The 16,778-nt window shown below is 44.2% G+C and overlaps 1 protein-coding gene and 1 long non-coding RNA gene across 3 annotated transcripts in view; both read right to left on the bottom strand.

Moving 5' to 3' along the window:
• NMNAT2 (nicotinamide nucleotide adenylyltransferase 2) overlaps positions 1-16,778 on the bottom strand; it is a 225,398-nt gene that overhangs the window by 87,630 nt on the left and 120,990 nt on the right. The window lies entirely within an intron of this gene.
• Positions 3,917-8,457, bottom strand: LOC113906850. Its single transcript, XR_003514999.1, has 2 exons — positions 7,940-8,457; positions 3,917-4,861 (listed from the first exon to the last, which is right to left on the bottom strand). It is a non-coding gene; the product is annotated as an uncharacterized LOC113906850 (long non-coding RNA).

Raw genomic sequence — 16,778 nt, forward strand, 5'->3', positions numbered from 1 at the left:
CGTTGAACCTAAGAATGACTTGGGATCTGAGACACCATTATCTTAGAAAGCATGGAGCGGAACAGAGAATGAGTAAAAACTGATACAAGGGGCTGTTACACCTGCACAGCCCCTGGCCTCTGGAGCAGGTTTGCTGCCCCTCCTTGACCCTGGCGGGAAATGAGAATATTATCCTCTGGAACAAATGATCCTAAAAGGTTCTAGACTGTGGGAAACTGGACACAGTGAAGGGCAGAAGGAAAGTGCCTTCTGGAAAGCAAGGGGATTAAGAGGGTCTCCATGCTAAAGAGTGATATCCACAGTTCCCTTTCTTATGAGGCTCCCAGAATCTGGTTCATGTTCCTCAAGCAGAAGACTGAGGACTCTTTTTTTTAATGATATTTTCATTTATTACTTTTTAATGTTTATTTGTTTATTTTTGACTGTGCTGGGTCTCCCCTGCTGCACGGGTCTTTCTGTAGTTTTGGCAGCAGGACTACTCTCTAGTTGCAGCTCGCAGACTCTAGAGCACAGGCTTAGCTTACTTGCAGCACGTTGGTTCTTCCTGCATCAAGGATAGAACCCGTGTCTCCTGCATTGGCAGGTGGGTTCTTTACCACTGAGCCACCAGGGAAGCCCAGAAGTTTAAGAACTCTTCTTTAGAGAAGCTGATGGGCTCAAGAGAAACATGGATCGATACTGATGGAACCACTCTTGCATATTCCTAAAGCCCACTAGTCAACAGGCTCCAAATGGGACTCAATAAGGCCTGGCTTATGAATGGGCAGTCAAGGATCACCAGTTATTTGAGGAAAGCATTCAATTTAAAGGCAGAAAATCATAATAAACAAATGGGGTTTGGGGTGGGGCTCAGAGAAACAGAGGAAATGCAGAAAATAGGGGAAAAAATTAAAGATGTAATATCCTCAGAGAGATATAAGATCTTGCTTTCATGAAATGAGAAGAAAATTCTATACCAAACAATCATTCATTCATTCATTAGCTATTTACTGTGCTAATTGTGGATGGTACCATTCTAGGTCCTAGAAACACAGCACTAAAAGAGAAAACATTTAAACATCCCTGTCCTCACGGAGCTTTCATTTCAGGGAGAAAGAAAGACACCAAACAAAAAGTAAATAAAATACAGTATGTCTTATTATGATATATACTATGGAGGAAAAAAAGATAGCAGGGAAATAAGTTAGGAAGAGCTAGCAGAAAGGGATTATATAAATTTAACCATGATGATCAGGGAAGACCTGAAGGAGGAGGTGCATTTGAACAAAAAATATAAAGGAAGCTAGGTAGCAAATATGAGAAAGAAAGACTTGTGCCAGTTAAAAATATTATGGCCAAAATTTGAAATTATAAGAAAAGTTAGAAGATTAGGTTGAAGAAATCACATAAAGTAAACCATAAAAACAAACAGCAATAGGAGAGAGGGGGAAAAAAGGTAGAAGGTAAAAGATGAATCCAGGAGGTTCAATCTGACTAAAAGGTTTCCCAGAGACACACACATGTATGGTGTACTAATTCTCAATAAAAGCAGAGGAATGGGGTAGGAAACGTCTCTACAACAACACCACTGAAAGTACTGGGTGCTGAAACTGGTAGATACGTGCGGAGGGAAGAGAGAGCTTCAGCTCCTACCTAAGGGAAGAGAGAGTTTCAACTCCTACCTAACACTCATAAAGAGTAAATCTGACACAAGGTTTAACATATTTACCTAAATATACAGGCTGAAAACCATAAAGCCTCAAGAAGAAAATTTAAGAGAATAAATTTGTAATTTTGCAATAGTCAAAGATTTCTCAGGACAGAAAAAGTACTAACTGTAACAGAAAAAATGATAAATTGAACTTCTGACAGGTCTTAAAACTTCTGCTCATCAAAAGATACTTTTAAGAAAATGAATAGGTAAGCTGACCAATTGGAGAAAATACTTGCAATTTATGTTACCAAGGACTTCTATCTAAAATACATAAAGAACTCCTACAACTCAATAATAAAAAGTTAAACCAATGAAAAGAACATGCATGCAAATGTGAATATATATTGAATACATATTTTTAAACCTTTTTTATTTTGAAAATAATTATAGATTATAGGAAGTTGCAAAGAGAATACAGAAAGGTCCCATGTACTCTTCACTGACTATCCCCCCTTAGTTATATTTTGCATCACTTTGTAACATTTTGAAGACTGACAATTTAAAAGATTGACAATGCCGAATGTTGGTGGTGATGTGGGAAAACTGAAACCTTTATAAATTGCTGATGAGATTGTAAAATGGCTATCACTTTGGAAAACGATTTGAAAGTTCTTTATAAACAGATGCATATTGTGTAACTCAGAAATTCTATTCTTAAGTACTTACCAAAGAGAAACAAAATCATATGTCCACAAAAATACTTCCACAAGAATGTTTATAGCAAGTGTATTCACAATAGCCCCAAATCAGAAGCAACCCAAATGTTAATCAACAGATTATATAGTATTCATAAAATGGAATAGTACTCAGCAGTAAAAAAGGATACACTGTGCTACTCCCAAGAACACGGAGAAATCTCAATAACATTATGTTGAGCAAAGAAAGCCAAATGCAAAACAATATATACAGTATAATTCCATTTACATGAAGTTCAGCACTGCAAAACCAAAATCTGATGATAGAAATCGGAATGATGGCTTTGTGTTGAGGATAAGGATTGCCTGGAAGCGGGCATGAGGAAACTTTCTGGGGAGATGGAAATTGTCTGTACCTTGACTGGGCAGTTAGTTACACAGGTGTATCTATTTATCAAAATTCACTGGATTGTACATTTAAACTTGTTGCTCTATGTAAACTTTACATCTGTTTTCAAAAGTGAAAAGAATGAGGGGAAAAAAGATTTCCACAATGAGAAAAAGAATGAGATAATGAAAGGAAGGAAATAAGGGGAAAAAACACAAATTAAGTTTTTAATTTTTAAATTCTCATATCATTTTTTGATATATTATTTAGTGTTATTATTACAACATAGATGGTATAAATAAAAACCCAAGACATAAAGAGGTAAATAATTTACTAAAAAAAAAAAAAGTCCTGGATCTAGGTTTTCTTACTACCAATAAACTTAACCACCTCCCCTCTGTGGCAAGAAAAATACCATATGTTTGAGAAGCATCTATAATTGAGAGCTGCCATCAGTCTGTGGGCTATTATAATTATCCCTTCAAGAGTAATGGACCAAGGATTCAGCTGAAGCCTCTCTGTCGGCAGCAATCATTTCCTGCTCCATTTTTGAATTCTTAATCACTCAGATACCTTAAGCCATCAATATTCTCTATCCATTTGCACTATTACTGCCATTCTCCAAAGATCTAAACGCCTTGTGGATGATGCTGGAAGATGTCACAAACCAGGCTTCTCTACGGAGAGAGCAGCTGTGTTGTGCTCAGAGCTTTTACACCCAAGGAATGGGACGGCTGGAGCATGCACACACTGATTCTTTATTTGCTCTCCAAATCTAAGGAATAAACTTAGTTCTCTTACTACTGATTTCATCTAGGTCCCCTTCCTGAAGAAAGTGTATGTACTGCTATATTTAAAATAGATAACCAACAAGGACCTACTGTCTAGCACAGGGAACTCTGCTCAATATTCCTAACAACCTAAATGGGCGAAGAGTTGGAGAAAGAATAAATATGTGTATGTGTATCACCGAATCACTTTGCTGTATACCTGAAGCTAATGCAACATTGTTAATTAACTATACTCCAATATAAGATAAAAAAAATTTAAAAAGTGTATACTGTGAACTACAGAAAATGAAATGTTACAGGATACAGACAGAAGAGTGGGAATACATCTGAAAGCTCATAACCCTGATACAAGTATCAGAACCCTGAGTTTGTCAAATGAATAACGATTCATCAGAAAACTGACAGCTAAGAGGGTTCTCAGAGATCATTTATTCCAAACACCCGCTCTTTACACATGAAAAACAATGAGGTTCATTTTGTGTGTGTGTGAAGGTGGGGACGGGGGAAAAGAGAGACAAAGGGAGAGAGGGAGAAGGAGGTGACAATGTGGAAATAGCATTGAAATCTCAATTAGGAAATCTTGGTTTCACATCCTGGTTTTCACTTGGAAGCACAATCTTGGCCAAGTGCTTAACTGAACCTCTGGTTCTCTCCGTACAATGACCATAAGAGAATCTGTCCTGATTACTCGCCTGTTCATACGAGAATCAAATAAAAAGGTCTGAGAAGCTGTTTTGTCAAGCCTGTGTTAATGCTTGTTATTACTATTGCCCAAGTTGGCAAACGGGAAAGTTACAACTAGAAGTCAGGTCTCCAGAGTGCACTCCGTTCGTCTGGAAACCGCCCCTCGACTCCTCAGCTGACCTTGGGGAGCTCGGTGTGATTAACCTCACGGCTTAGGAGGGAGCATCTGGCTTCAAGGGGTTGTGGGGGAGGAGCAGTGGCGGCTGACCGTTAGTGAGACAATGTGGGCTTGGGAAAGAGCAGGAAGTAACTAGAAACTGTCCCATGTCAGAGGATTTGGCCAGGCAACCTTTTGGAGACTGCCCTGCCCCGTCTCAGGCAAAGAAGACCGATGGGAAGGGCAGAACTGCGAAGACAGAAGGAAATGTCTGCGGGGATCAGGACCAAGGGCCTCCAGGGTCTCTCGTTCCCTGCTGGCTGAGTTTGAAGGGTCCCGCCAGTTGCCCCTTCTCCCCCAGCCTTCTGCCAAGGTCCCACGAAGGGCAGGCGCAGCAGCTCCCGGAAATCGCTGCTTTAAATCTTCAGGGATTGACATCCAGAGAACGTGCTTGGAGAGCATTGCTGAATCCCTTTCGGCATTTTTGAAGAGAGTTTAGAGTTAACAGCTTTCCTGTGGGAAGAAGCCCAGCTCAGAGAAACCCTGGATGCAAACCCTGAGCCATCATTCACAAGCTGAAAGTCCCTGTAACAGATTCACCTTGTCTGAACTCTAATGTCCTTGTACTTACAGTTGGGATAAAAACAATACCTTCTTCTTTTTTTCAATTTTATTTTATTTGTTTGATTTTTTAAATTTTTTTGGCCATGCCGCAAAGCATGTGGGATCTTAATTCCCTGACCAGGGATTGAACCCACCACCCCTCCCCACATTGGAAGCATGGAGTCTTAATCCACTGGACCGCCAGGGAAGTCCCAACAATACCTTCTTCATAGAATTATTGCGAGGAAGGTAATGATAATGGTTAATGCTAATTGAACTACGTGCTGTGCATTGTTCTAAGCTCTCGACATGGATTATCTCAGTTGTCACACAGTGTGTTTTTGATAACTCTCCTGGCACCTGGGAGCTACCATGCTCACAAGTAAAATGAAGCTCCTTTTGAGCGAGCATCTTCATCTCTGTCTCCTAGGGAGCCGGTGAGAGGCTGGAAAGGGGATGTGCCTGCCTTAGGGAGAGGGTGGAAGCATTCATTAATGCCTGAACTCACTCCTGGGAGATGAGGCCGTTATTATTATTAAAAATTAAGACGCTGTAAGCACAAACATATGAAAGGAGAGTGGTCCCTTTGAACATCAAGAGAGCCAGCTGGACTGATTAGAATGATTACAATGAGTAGGAAGTCTGGCCGTTCCCTCCATTTTCCTTAGGGTCCACTGCCAATCAGCCTTGCAAGGCGCCTCAGCCCAGTGAATCACACTCTGGCTTCTCCCTTCCTGGGTGCTGTGTCCCTGGAGGGAGTGCCGAAGAGCAACAGCTGTGCTAGCAAGCCAGCCTCTCACATGGCTACCACTGGAGACATATCCTCAAGTACACACAGTTGACTGACTGGTACCCCGGAGGTGGAGCAGCTGGTGCAATGGCCGTTTGGATCCTGACGCTGTTTGCTCTGGTTAGCTGCTTCTTGGGAAGAGCCAGACTGGGGAGTCTTTCCAAACACCTGGCGACTTAGATGTGAACATCCCTGCTCGGATGCTGGCAGGATTTATCCGCCAGGCCTGCCAAGCTGGGTTGAGGTAGATTAACCCAAGGATGACCTGCGAGGTTACTGTTTAATTACCACACCCAGAAAGTGCCCTAATGGTGAGGGAGGAAAATGATCATGACCCAGAAGCCCCACCTAACAACACGAATTTATCCTAAGGGTGGGTCATGGTTATTAGAGTATTATCTCTAGCTGAGGTGGGCTAGAGTTCACCAAGGCTGCAAACGGGTTATTACATTAGATCCTGATGACAACCTATGAGCTAAAGCAAGATGTGTCTTTATTTTACCGACAAAGAAACTGAGGTTCTCTGCCCGGCTGAGGAACTTGGCCCAAGGTCATACAGTTAATGGGCAGCTGAGCTAGCATGCTGCTTAGAGCTGGCACTTAGTAGGTGCTTTAAGAATAAGAAAAGACTGGATTAAGGTAGGTTTTCTCAGCCTCTGCACTGCTGACACGTTGGATCAGATGATTCTTTGATACGGGAACCGTCCTGTACGTTGTAAGATGTTTAGCCGCATCCCTGGCCTCTATCACTAGATTTCGGCAGTTCCCTATCCCATTCAAATGTGGGACTTCCCCGGTGGCCCAGTGGTTAGGATTCCGTGCTGAGACTGCAGGGGAGCACAGATTCTATCCCTGGTTGGGAAACTAAGATCTTGCATGCCACGTAGCAAGGCCTAAAAAAAAAAAAAAAAAATGTTCCCCAGAAAAGAAAACTGCCCCAGACTGAGAACCAGGGAGTTAGGGTAGTAGTAAGTGAAAGTCAGCCGAGGGCCCAATCCCAGGACTTCATCTGACTCTGCAGCCCAAATTGTGAGCCACCCAGGATCAGGTGAGGACTAGCTTCTGACATGTGATCATGACATCAAAATAGATCTCATAGTTAAGAAGTAATTCTCTCCTGCATGCCAGTACTGATGAAAATGGAATGGATCTCATTTCCCTTAACAATTCTACCACTACCTCCATTAGTAAAACGAAACCTCACTTTCATCTGGCCCTCTTATTCCTGAAGGAATCCATCAGGGCTGGAGATGGAACTCCTTTAGTCTACTCAGACTTCCTTTTGAGAGAAGAGAAGACATAAATAATCTCTGGAAACACTTCCTGATGATACAGAATCAAATATTCAGAATATTTAGAGTCCTCACTAAATACCACTAAATACTGTACTTAGCACTTTATATGCTGTCTCATTTAAACATTATTTTCTAGATATGGAAACTGAAGCTGAGAAAGTCAAAGTATCTTTCCCAGGACCACAGAGCTAGCAATGACGAAGCTAAGGTTTGAGCTCAGGCCTGACCCAGGCAGCGCTTCCTCCCATCCTAGGGTCACTGGAACTCCCCCAAGCTCTTCCAGGGTCTGCTCTCAGCTGGTTCAGAACCCCAGAATGGAGAAGGAATGTGAGAGCTGTCATCCAATCCCATTCTCCCTGCCAAGGCCCCATCTCCTGATTCCATATGGTGGAAACCTTCCCCTGGATAAAAATGAAATTGTGAAAGTGTTAGTCACTCAGTTGTGTCTAACTCTTGTGACCCCCAAGGACTGTAGCCACCAGGCCCTTCTGTTCCTAGGGATTCTCCAGGCAAGGATACTGGAGTGGGTTGCCATTCCCTTCTCCAGGGGAGCTTCTCAACCCAGAGATCGAAACTGTGTCTCCTGCATTGTAGGCAGATTACTTACCATCTGAGCCAATGGGGAAGCCCTCCATTGGACAGCCTATGGTCAATTAAAATTACTCTCCTAATACACCACCTCATCCTCTCCCCACTCCCACCCCCACCATTCAACCTCCTCCTGGCTGACTTGTCTCTGTCAAAAAATCACTCAATTTACCAAGTTATTAAGCCCTTGAAATCATCTTTGACTCTTCCCATGCACTCCCTTCTCCCACACACCCAATCATTCGCCATGTCTTATACCTGTCCCGAGTCCCAGTCCCAATTCTGTCTCTAGACTCAGTTCTCTTTGCCTCTCACCTGGACTCTTCTCTTTTTGGGGGCTGTACTGCGCAGTTTGTGGAATCTTAGTTCCCAACCAGGGACTGAACCGGCATCTTTAGCAGTGAAATGGAGGAGTCCAAACCTCTTGAGCGCCAGAGAATTTCCCTACCTGGACCGTTAACGGCCTCTCACTGTGATCCCCTCCAGGCCTTTAACCTTCAATCTCACTGTACCCACTGCCTCCAGACTAAACATCAGCAGCTAACTCTGATCTTGACCTTCAGTGGCTCCCAAGGTCAACATGGTTGACTCCAGACTCCAGATGTGCCTTGACTGGACCCTCCTCTACTTTTCTGGCCTCTGTCCCACTGATCCCCAGAAAAATGAACATCTTGTCACCCCCAGTGTTCTACAACCTCTGTGCTTCTGCCTACTGTCCTGTCTGGAACAATCCTGCAACCCCACACTCACCCCTGGGATAGTCATTTCTTTCTCCCTTTCTTCTTGTGACAAAGCAAAGAGTCAAACATATGGAAACCCTCTCTACCCTTTAAGACCAAGCTCAGATGCTACCTCCTCCATGAAGCCTTTCTTGATTTTCCCAGTTGGAAGTGATCTTTCCTTCCTATTAAAAAAAATATATATTATATACATATATAATACATATGTATCATAATATATATATAATGCAGCATATATGGATTATATATAATACAATATAATTCTATTATATTGATGTTTTCCAATTGCGGTGCTGGAGAAGACTCTTGAGAGTCCCTTGGACAGCAAGGAGATCAAACCAGGCAATCCTAAAGGAAATCAACTTTGAATATTCATTGGAAGGACTGATGCTGAAGCTGAAGTTCCAATACTTTGGCCACCTGATGCAAAGAGCTGACACATTGCAAAAGACCCTGATGCTCAGAAAGACTGAAGACAAAAGGTTAAGAGGGCGGCAGAGGATGAGATGGTTAGGTAGAATCACCGATTCAATGGATATGAGTTTCAGCAAACTCTGGGAGATAATGAAGGACAGGGAAGCCTGGTGTGCTGCACTTGATGGGGTCACAGAGAGTCAGACATGACTGAACAACAACAAATATGACATACTACAAACTACCATAATACATCCTTTGTATCTTTTTCTCTGGCATTTTATCACTATCTCTGTGAGTGTTCCCTCCTTACTGCACAGAAAAACTCCTGATTCATAATCTGTAAAATGGGGATAATAATAATGGAAACTCATGGAACTGTTGAAAGGATTAAATTAGATAAAAGAAATTATTACATGGAAAATGCTTAGGAAATTAAATACACGTTAAGCATTCTAAAAATGCTTGCTATTATTATCTTCATGTCTTTGAGGCACTTAGTGGACATAGGAATTATTAAAAAATATTTTTGAACATATGAATGACTGTAATATCACTGTTCTTTGAAGATGCAACACAGCTGATCAGCATGTAGCTGGAGCTCCAGTTACATCCCAGATTTGAACAGAAGCCATTCTTTTCTTGAGTGCTGCCTTTCTCTTCATGGTAGATGGACCCTGAAACATCCTTTTCTTTTAGGCCGGTTGACTTGAACCCTTTTTTTTTCCCCCATGCCAGTGCCCTGAGAGATAGCATAGTTCACTTTACTAGCAAACTCAGGCCAGGAGGAATAAGTGAGGAGGTGTACACGGAAAATCATCCCCAAGGGAATTCCTGATACACCTCCCTCCCTCTCCTGTTGCGAAACATCTGTCCTCATCCGCTTTTCTTGGAGCTAGGACTTATAAAGAAAATACCTGTTCCTTCATTTTCCCAACAGGGTGACATATTTTCTCCTCAATTCAGCCTGAGGTTTCATTAAAACAGTAGCAATCCAGCAAAGACATCTTTTAGAGCAGGGGTCCCCAACTTTCAGGATCTAATTCCTGATGGCCTGAGGTGGAGCTCATGTAATAATAATAGAAATAGAGTGCACAATGTAGTGCGCTTGCGTCATCACGAAACCATCCCCTCCCTCTACTCCGATCGTGGAAAAACTGTCTTCCACGAAATTGGTCTCTGGTGCCAAAAAGGTGGGGGATCACTGTAGAGGTTTCTCAGTCCTTTGAAATAATAAGCAACGTGGCCCTAATCTGCGTGTGCTCACGTGTGCTCACACCCATGAGTACGTGAGTGCACATACAGGCAGCAGAGGGGATGGAAATAATTTATTCTGGCGATGCCGAGGGAGTTACTGTTAACCATTTCCATCTTCCCTCACCATCAATGTCCATCCATGTGATCCCCTGTGGACAAGCAGCTGAGCCCAGCACAGAAAATAGTAAAGTCACAAAGATATTTATGTTCTTTGCCCCTAAGACCTTTGTATTGATATGAGTATAACAGAAAAAATAAAAGGAGGAGATGAGTAGAAGGGTGAAAGAGAAAATGTAAATGTTTTTGCATAATACCTCACACCAGCCTTGCAGCCCAGACGATTTGGAGATTAGCTGGAACAAAGGGTCTTTCATGGCACATGTAAGATAAGGGGCGTTTCAGCAAGGTTCTTTTGCTTTAAAAAAACAAAACCCCAAATCCCTCTCCTTCATAGCTCCTGCTCGCAGATATATCTAAGGAAGACATGCTTTCTGAAATGCCTTGGGTTTTGGTGAGATCGTGATGCTTGACTTATTGAATTCACTATTTGAGCCCTGATCCTTTCATCAGCTCATAAGCATAACTTTTCCTTGAAATGACAGCCTCAGCAGAGCACCAGGAAGCAAATCTGTGGAAGTCGTTGGGGGTTTCTTCTCACGTCATGCGTAGGAGAGCCTGTGACACGGGTCAGGTCCTTGCCAGGAGAAAGGAACACTGACGTGAACACGGTGAGGACGTGTGCTGCCCGCAGTACATCTGCTGCAAAGACCGAGTCAGGCAGTGACAGCAACGTGCATGAAACCCGGGCCAGTGGCTCCTGACCCATGGGGCCTGGCTCACCTGCTTTCCGACCTACACTGTCCTGGGCGCTGGTTTCTAGTGTTCAAAAATAGCCCACATGAAATCTGTCATACGGGTTATATTTCTCCGAAAGGGCAGAGCTCTGCTGGTTTGCAATCCTGAATCATAATCTCAATGACACCTTTCTGCATGGTAGAATTGGAAGCAGGCTTGGAAATGTTTGCTGCCAAGTTCAGGTGCCTCTGCTCCTTCGGGCAGTCTGGGAGGAGCCTGGAAGAAGGGTCCACAGTCAGGGTCAACATCTCAAACTCCTGGCCTGCTCACAAAAGGACCAGTCATCCTTAAATGCCCACATAGATAGAGAAGAGGCAGGGCAACTCTCAGGCAGCTCTGATGCTGAAGGCAAGGGAAGAGAAAGAAATGGAAAGACTTTAAAAGCATTCTCTTTCCAGCCCCCACTGAGAATTTTAAATGCCTTCTACCCTGACATGTTTGAAGTCTGCATTTTATTGTCTGTTTAACTTACCCAGCAAGCTTCTGGGGCGGGCGAGAGTGATGTGGTTGTATGTTTGTGTCTATAGCTGAGGATCTTGATGACACTCAGAGCAGCAGAAAATAATGATACAGCTAACATTCACCGCAGCAGTGGGTAGCCTGGGCCCAGAATGTAAAAGCTAAAGGAGAAATCACCTATCTGGATGGTGTGAAGAGGGCATGAGATTTCCGAAACTGCAAATGCAAACCCCAGGGATGGAAAGAAATATCAAATATTGGGTTGGCCTAAAAGTTCATTTGGATTTGTCTGTAGCATCTTATGGCAAAACCAAACAAACTTTTGGGCCAATCTTATACATACTAAATTCCTGCTGAAAATTACCTTGACCTTGCTGCCTGGGAACCTGGCAGAGAGAACTGGGAGGCTCATCCTTCTAGGGAAGAAGGTACAGAAACCATCCCTCCTTGGAAGAGGCGTGTGCTAAGTCGCTTCTGTAGTGTCCGACTCTTTGCAACTCTGTGGACTATAGCCCATCAGGCTCCTCTGTCCATAGGATTCTCCAGGCAAGGACACTGGAGTGGGTTGCCATGCCCTCCTTCAGGGGATCTTTCCAACCGAAGGAATGAACTCTCATCTCTCATGTCTCTTGCATTAGCAGGTTTTTTTGTTGTTGCTGTTGTTGTTTTTCTACCACTAGTGATACCTGGGAAGCACCAGAAGAGGCATGACTCAATCCAAAACAGCAGGCCCCCTTGCTGGGCCTGGCAGAGTGTAGTTGGAGGTTCCTGAGCACAGCTCTTTCAAGACTTGCCTTGTGACCTCACCCCACTAGCCCACAATCACACACATCCATGCACTCATTTACCCTTCATTTATTGAATTCCTCCTATGCACCAGGCATCATGCAAATACCCGAGCACATAAAGGTACACAGAATACGCACAACTCCCGCACGGAGCTTGCTTTCTGAGGAGGACAACTACAGAGGACGATAAGTGCTCTGAAGAAATAAATGGAAGAACAAGACGGCTGGGGTCCTCCTGCTTGTCCCCTCCCTCACACCGCAGGCAAGGGCCACGACCCAGAGCATCCAGGGAGACAAGGGGTTCCCTGTTCTCACCCACCGACTGAGGCCAGAGAACTATTGTGGTCAGCCTCGGTCAGTTTGGGAGGGAAAACTGAGATAAACTCGATACCCTGTAGACTGGAGGCCTTGATGATAAAGGAAGGAAGGAAAAGAGAAGGAAGGCAGAAGGAAAGAAAAGGACCCTCTTTCTATTACCACAGCTTTGTAACTTGAAGTACATGTTAATAAGGTGTCTTTAGTAAGAAATACACATGTCTGACTTGCTCTATCGAGAGATTCTTGAGAGTGAACCACCCTGTAGACTGGTTATAAAGACTGGTTTCTTTTCTTTTCAATTTAGGTAAACTTAACTATTGGCCTTTAAAAAAAAAATTAAAAAGCAAATCATTAAAAACAGAAAGAAGAAAGAAATACGCATGTCTGACTTTCAAAGCCCAATGCTAATGCGTCAGAATTCATTTGTGTTACTAAGCTTGATCACAATTCAGCTCCAGGAATAGAGTGAACAATTTAAAATCTAGATAAAGACCCTTGGGAGTGGAGTAGAAGGAGTTCTTGATGGACACATTAGAGGGAGCAGCTATAGGAAATGAAAGGAGAAAGGATAATTTCCATTGATTGCATGTCTACCACACGCCACACAGTACATGTGATTTCATTTAATCTTCACAAATAGTATGTATTATCTTCTCTTTCTTACAGCAGAGTGAACTAAGGCTTAAGGAAATTAAATACCTTACTTAAGATCACAAAGCTATTAAGTGGTACAGCTGGGATTTGAAAACTTCTCACTTCTAGAATTGTGTCAGCAAAAATGGCAATGAAATCTCCCCATGGCATCTTGTACTGAGGGTTGGGGAGAGGAATGTTCTTGGGAGCCATGTTCCATCATTATTACCAGCCGACCTACTACTGCTAAGTCACTTCAGTCGTGTCCGACTCTCTGCAACCCCATAGACAGCAGCCCACCAGGCTCCTCCGTCCCTGGGATTCTCCAGGCAAGAACACTGGAGTGGGTTGCCATTTCCTTCTCCAATGCATGAAAGTGAAAAGTGAAAGTGAAGTCACTCAGTCGTGTCCGACCCTCATCGATCCCATGGACTGCAGCCTTCCAGGCTTCTCCATCCATGGGATTTTCCAGGCAAGAGTACTGGAGTGGGGTGCCATTGCCTTCTCCAGCCAGCCGACCTACCATCATGTAAAATTTCCCTTCTTCTCGTTAGAACAGTGTGTCATACTCCAGATCAGTGCTCCGGCACCTGGCCCCATTTGCTTTGGGTCTTGCTCTTTGCTCAGCCACTTATGTGTTTATCTGCCACAGATTTCATTTAAAATGACTTGCATTATAATAGAACCTCCCTCATAGAACAGCCTCATGGGGCCCTGCGTGCTAAGTCACTTCAGTCGGACTTTATGTGACGCTATGGTAGCCTGCCAGGCCCCTCTGTCCATGGGATTCTCCAGGCAAGAATACTGGAGTGGGTTGCCATACCCTCCTCCAGGGGATCTTCCTGACCCAGGGATCAAAACGGTGTCTCTTATGTCTCCTGCATTGGCAGGCGGGTTCTTTAACACTAATGCCACCAGGGAAGCCCCATGGGGCCCTACTAGCAGACTATTCTCTCCACGATAGGCCCAACCTTGCTCTCACAACTCTTCACATAGGCCACACGGTTCAGCTCTTTTAATCAAAGTAGCAAGCTCTCAGAACCCTGGATAGACGGAAATTGGTGACTGAACAAGCTCCAAGGACGCTAAGGATACAAAGGGCCGAATCTGTGGGAGTCTGAGCCTCCCTCCCCTGCAGAACTTTAGAAACAACCAGCTACCCATTCCTTTTTCTTTTTTCTTTCTTTGGCTGCTCTGGGTCATCGTTGCAGGTCTTGGGCTTTCTCTAGCTGTGACACGCTGACTCGCTACGCCCTGGGGCATGTGGGATCTTAGTTCCCAGACCAGGGATTGAACCCACATGCCCTGCTTTGGACAATGGATTCTTAACCACTGGACCACCAGCGAAGACCCCAGCCACCCATTCCTGAGCTTACTTCTTCTCTCATATCCCCTGCAGCACCTGGGAAAAAAAAAACCTTACCCACTGGTCAGGCGCTAGACACACAAGTACACTGATGATATCTTCTGCTTGGTTTAGCCCTTTCAGTCTAGGGTCTTGGTTGAAAGGATTGAACCCTCAGAAGCTGGTGACGTCCCCACACTTGGCAGCATTCAAGCCAAGGAGGGCTGGGAATAGGGCACTGGGAACATGTGTCATAAAGTGTTGGACTGGAAGAGCTGCTGGTCCTTCTACAGTTCTGCAGGAGGCTCTAGTGTGTGCATGCGTGTGTGCTCAGGCACTCAGTCGTGTCCGACTCTTTGCGACCCCATGGACTGCAGCCTTAAAGTCCACCATTCTCTGTGAATAGTGCAGTGGACAATGGGGAAAGACATGTAGGCGATGGTGCTTCCAGGGCTTCAACTCCAAGACCACATCACCATGTGGAAAATCATCTGAAACGCTATCAAATGCCCGGGAACCATGGTATCACAGGCACTTCCAATATGAGACATGAAAATGAATACAAGTTTTCAAAGCAGTAGTTGACTCACCCCTATATTGCTGGGTTACTGATCTCAAAAAAGAGGTGGCATTACCATTGCTATGGGAACTTCCAGTTTCACTCATTGGTATTCAGGCCTCCAGCTGGGAACATCCTGTTCCGGTCCCTAATTGCAGCTCATGACCTACTTCTACTTGCTTGAGCGAGAGGCCCTGGTGAGATACCTTGGAGTCAGGATGCCCCAGACGCTCACTCTGGCGTTGGCTTCATTCCCCTCCCCAGCAGAGGTCAAGACACACTATTCCATCGTTCAGCGTTGTCACAGTGAAATAAGGATGACGGTGTTAGGCTTTCTCTGGTAAATGTTTCAAGAGTTTTAACAGCTAAAGCTTGGGAGGATAGAGCATGTGGATGTGTGGACAGTCCTTTCTTCCCACTAGGTTTGTCGAGCTGGGAACCCAAGCTTGATCAAACTTGCCAGAGCCTTGCCCTCACCTTCAAAGAGCCTACTGTCCCAGCACACAGCTTAACTAGAAGAGGTGGATGGGTGTAGACTGGCTTGAAGACAGAGCTGTGAGAGGAAAAAGGGGGGTGGAAGGCTGAGGGGAGTAAAGTTAAATAACTGCTGGTGTGAATACAAGACTCGCATCCCTTTCTCAGGAAGATCGTCAGAACCATCCCACTGCTCTTTCATCCCGCTTAACCTCTGATCATCCTTAACATTTTCCTTTTCTCCTCTCTCGCCCATATCCAATCCTTCACCAAATGCTATCGATTCTACTTCCAAACAATATCCCTGATATACCTACTCCTCTTCACACAGTGGTAATAAGTTACATTTTAAAACCATGAGTCAGAACGTTATCATTTTTCCTTTCAACAAAGGCTTCCTGCTCTACTTAGCACATAACCTGCAGCCTCTCTGCTCGCCCACCAGGCCCTGATGACCTCTCATGGCTCCTGCCCCTTTGGCTTTGCCTCAACAGCTCTTGTACCACCACCATGCCCCAGCCACACCGGCCTCCTTGCTCCGACTCACCACGCGCTACTCCTCCTCATGGCCCTTCCCTTTCCTCAACCCCCAACTCTTTCCTTCCTGTTCACCTTCAGATTTCAGTTTAAATGCCCTTTTCTCAGAGAGGACTTCTAAGACTCTTCCAATCTGAGTGAAGACCCTCTTCTAGACTCTCCCAGAACTCCCGATATTTCTCCCCCAGAGAAAGTATCACATTTTGTCATTATGTATTAGTGGTTCTCTAAATGTAGTTTCTAGGGACTTCCCTTGTGGTCCAATGGCCAAGATTCTCACTCCCAATGCAGGGGGCACAGGTTTGATCCCTGGTCAGGGAACTAGATTCCACATGCTGCAATAAAACATCCCACATTCCACCACAAAGATAGACTGCTTGTGCTACAACTAAGACCTAGCGAATAAACTAAGACATAGCCAAATAAAAAGCAAACAAAACCAACAAAAAACAAATATAGCTTCTAGACCAACAGTATCAGCATTACCTGGAAACTCATTAGAAAATGCAAATGATTGGGCCCCACTCCAGACCTACTGAATCAGAAACTGAGGGTGGGCCTCGAATCTGTGTTCTACCAAACCTCTTCGGGAGTCTAATGCACACTAAGGTTTGAGGGCCAGAACTTATTGCTATTCCTGTGACAAGCTGATTGACATCTGTCTCCCCCACTTGACTGAAAACCCCATGAGCTCAGTGCCTGGCACAGAGCGGGTACTCAATACAACTTTTGTGAATGAATGAATTCATAAATGAGTGTTACATGGATTGGCTGG

This window comes from Bos indicus x Bos taurus, chromosome 16, assembly GCF_003369695.1.
Source record: "Bos indicus x Bos taurus breed Angus x Brahman F1 hybrid chromosome 16, Bos_hybrid_MaternalHap_v2.0, whole genome shotgun sequence".
Lineage (NCBI taxonomy): Eukaryota > Metazoa > Chordata > Mammalia > Artiodactyla > Bovidae > Bos > Bos indicus x Bos taurus.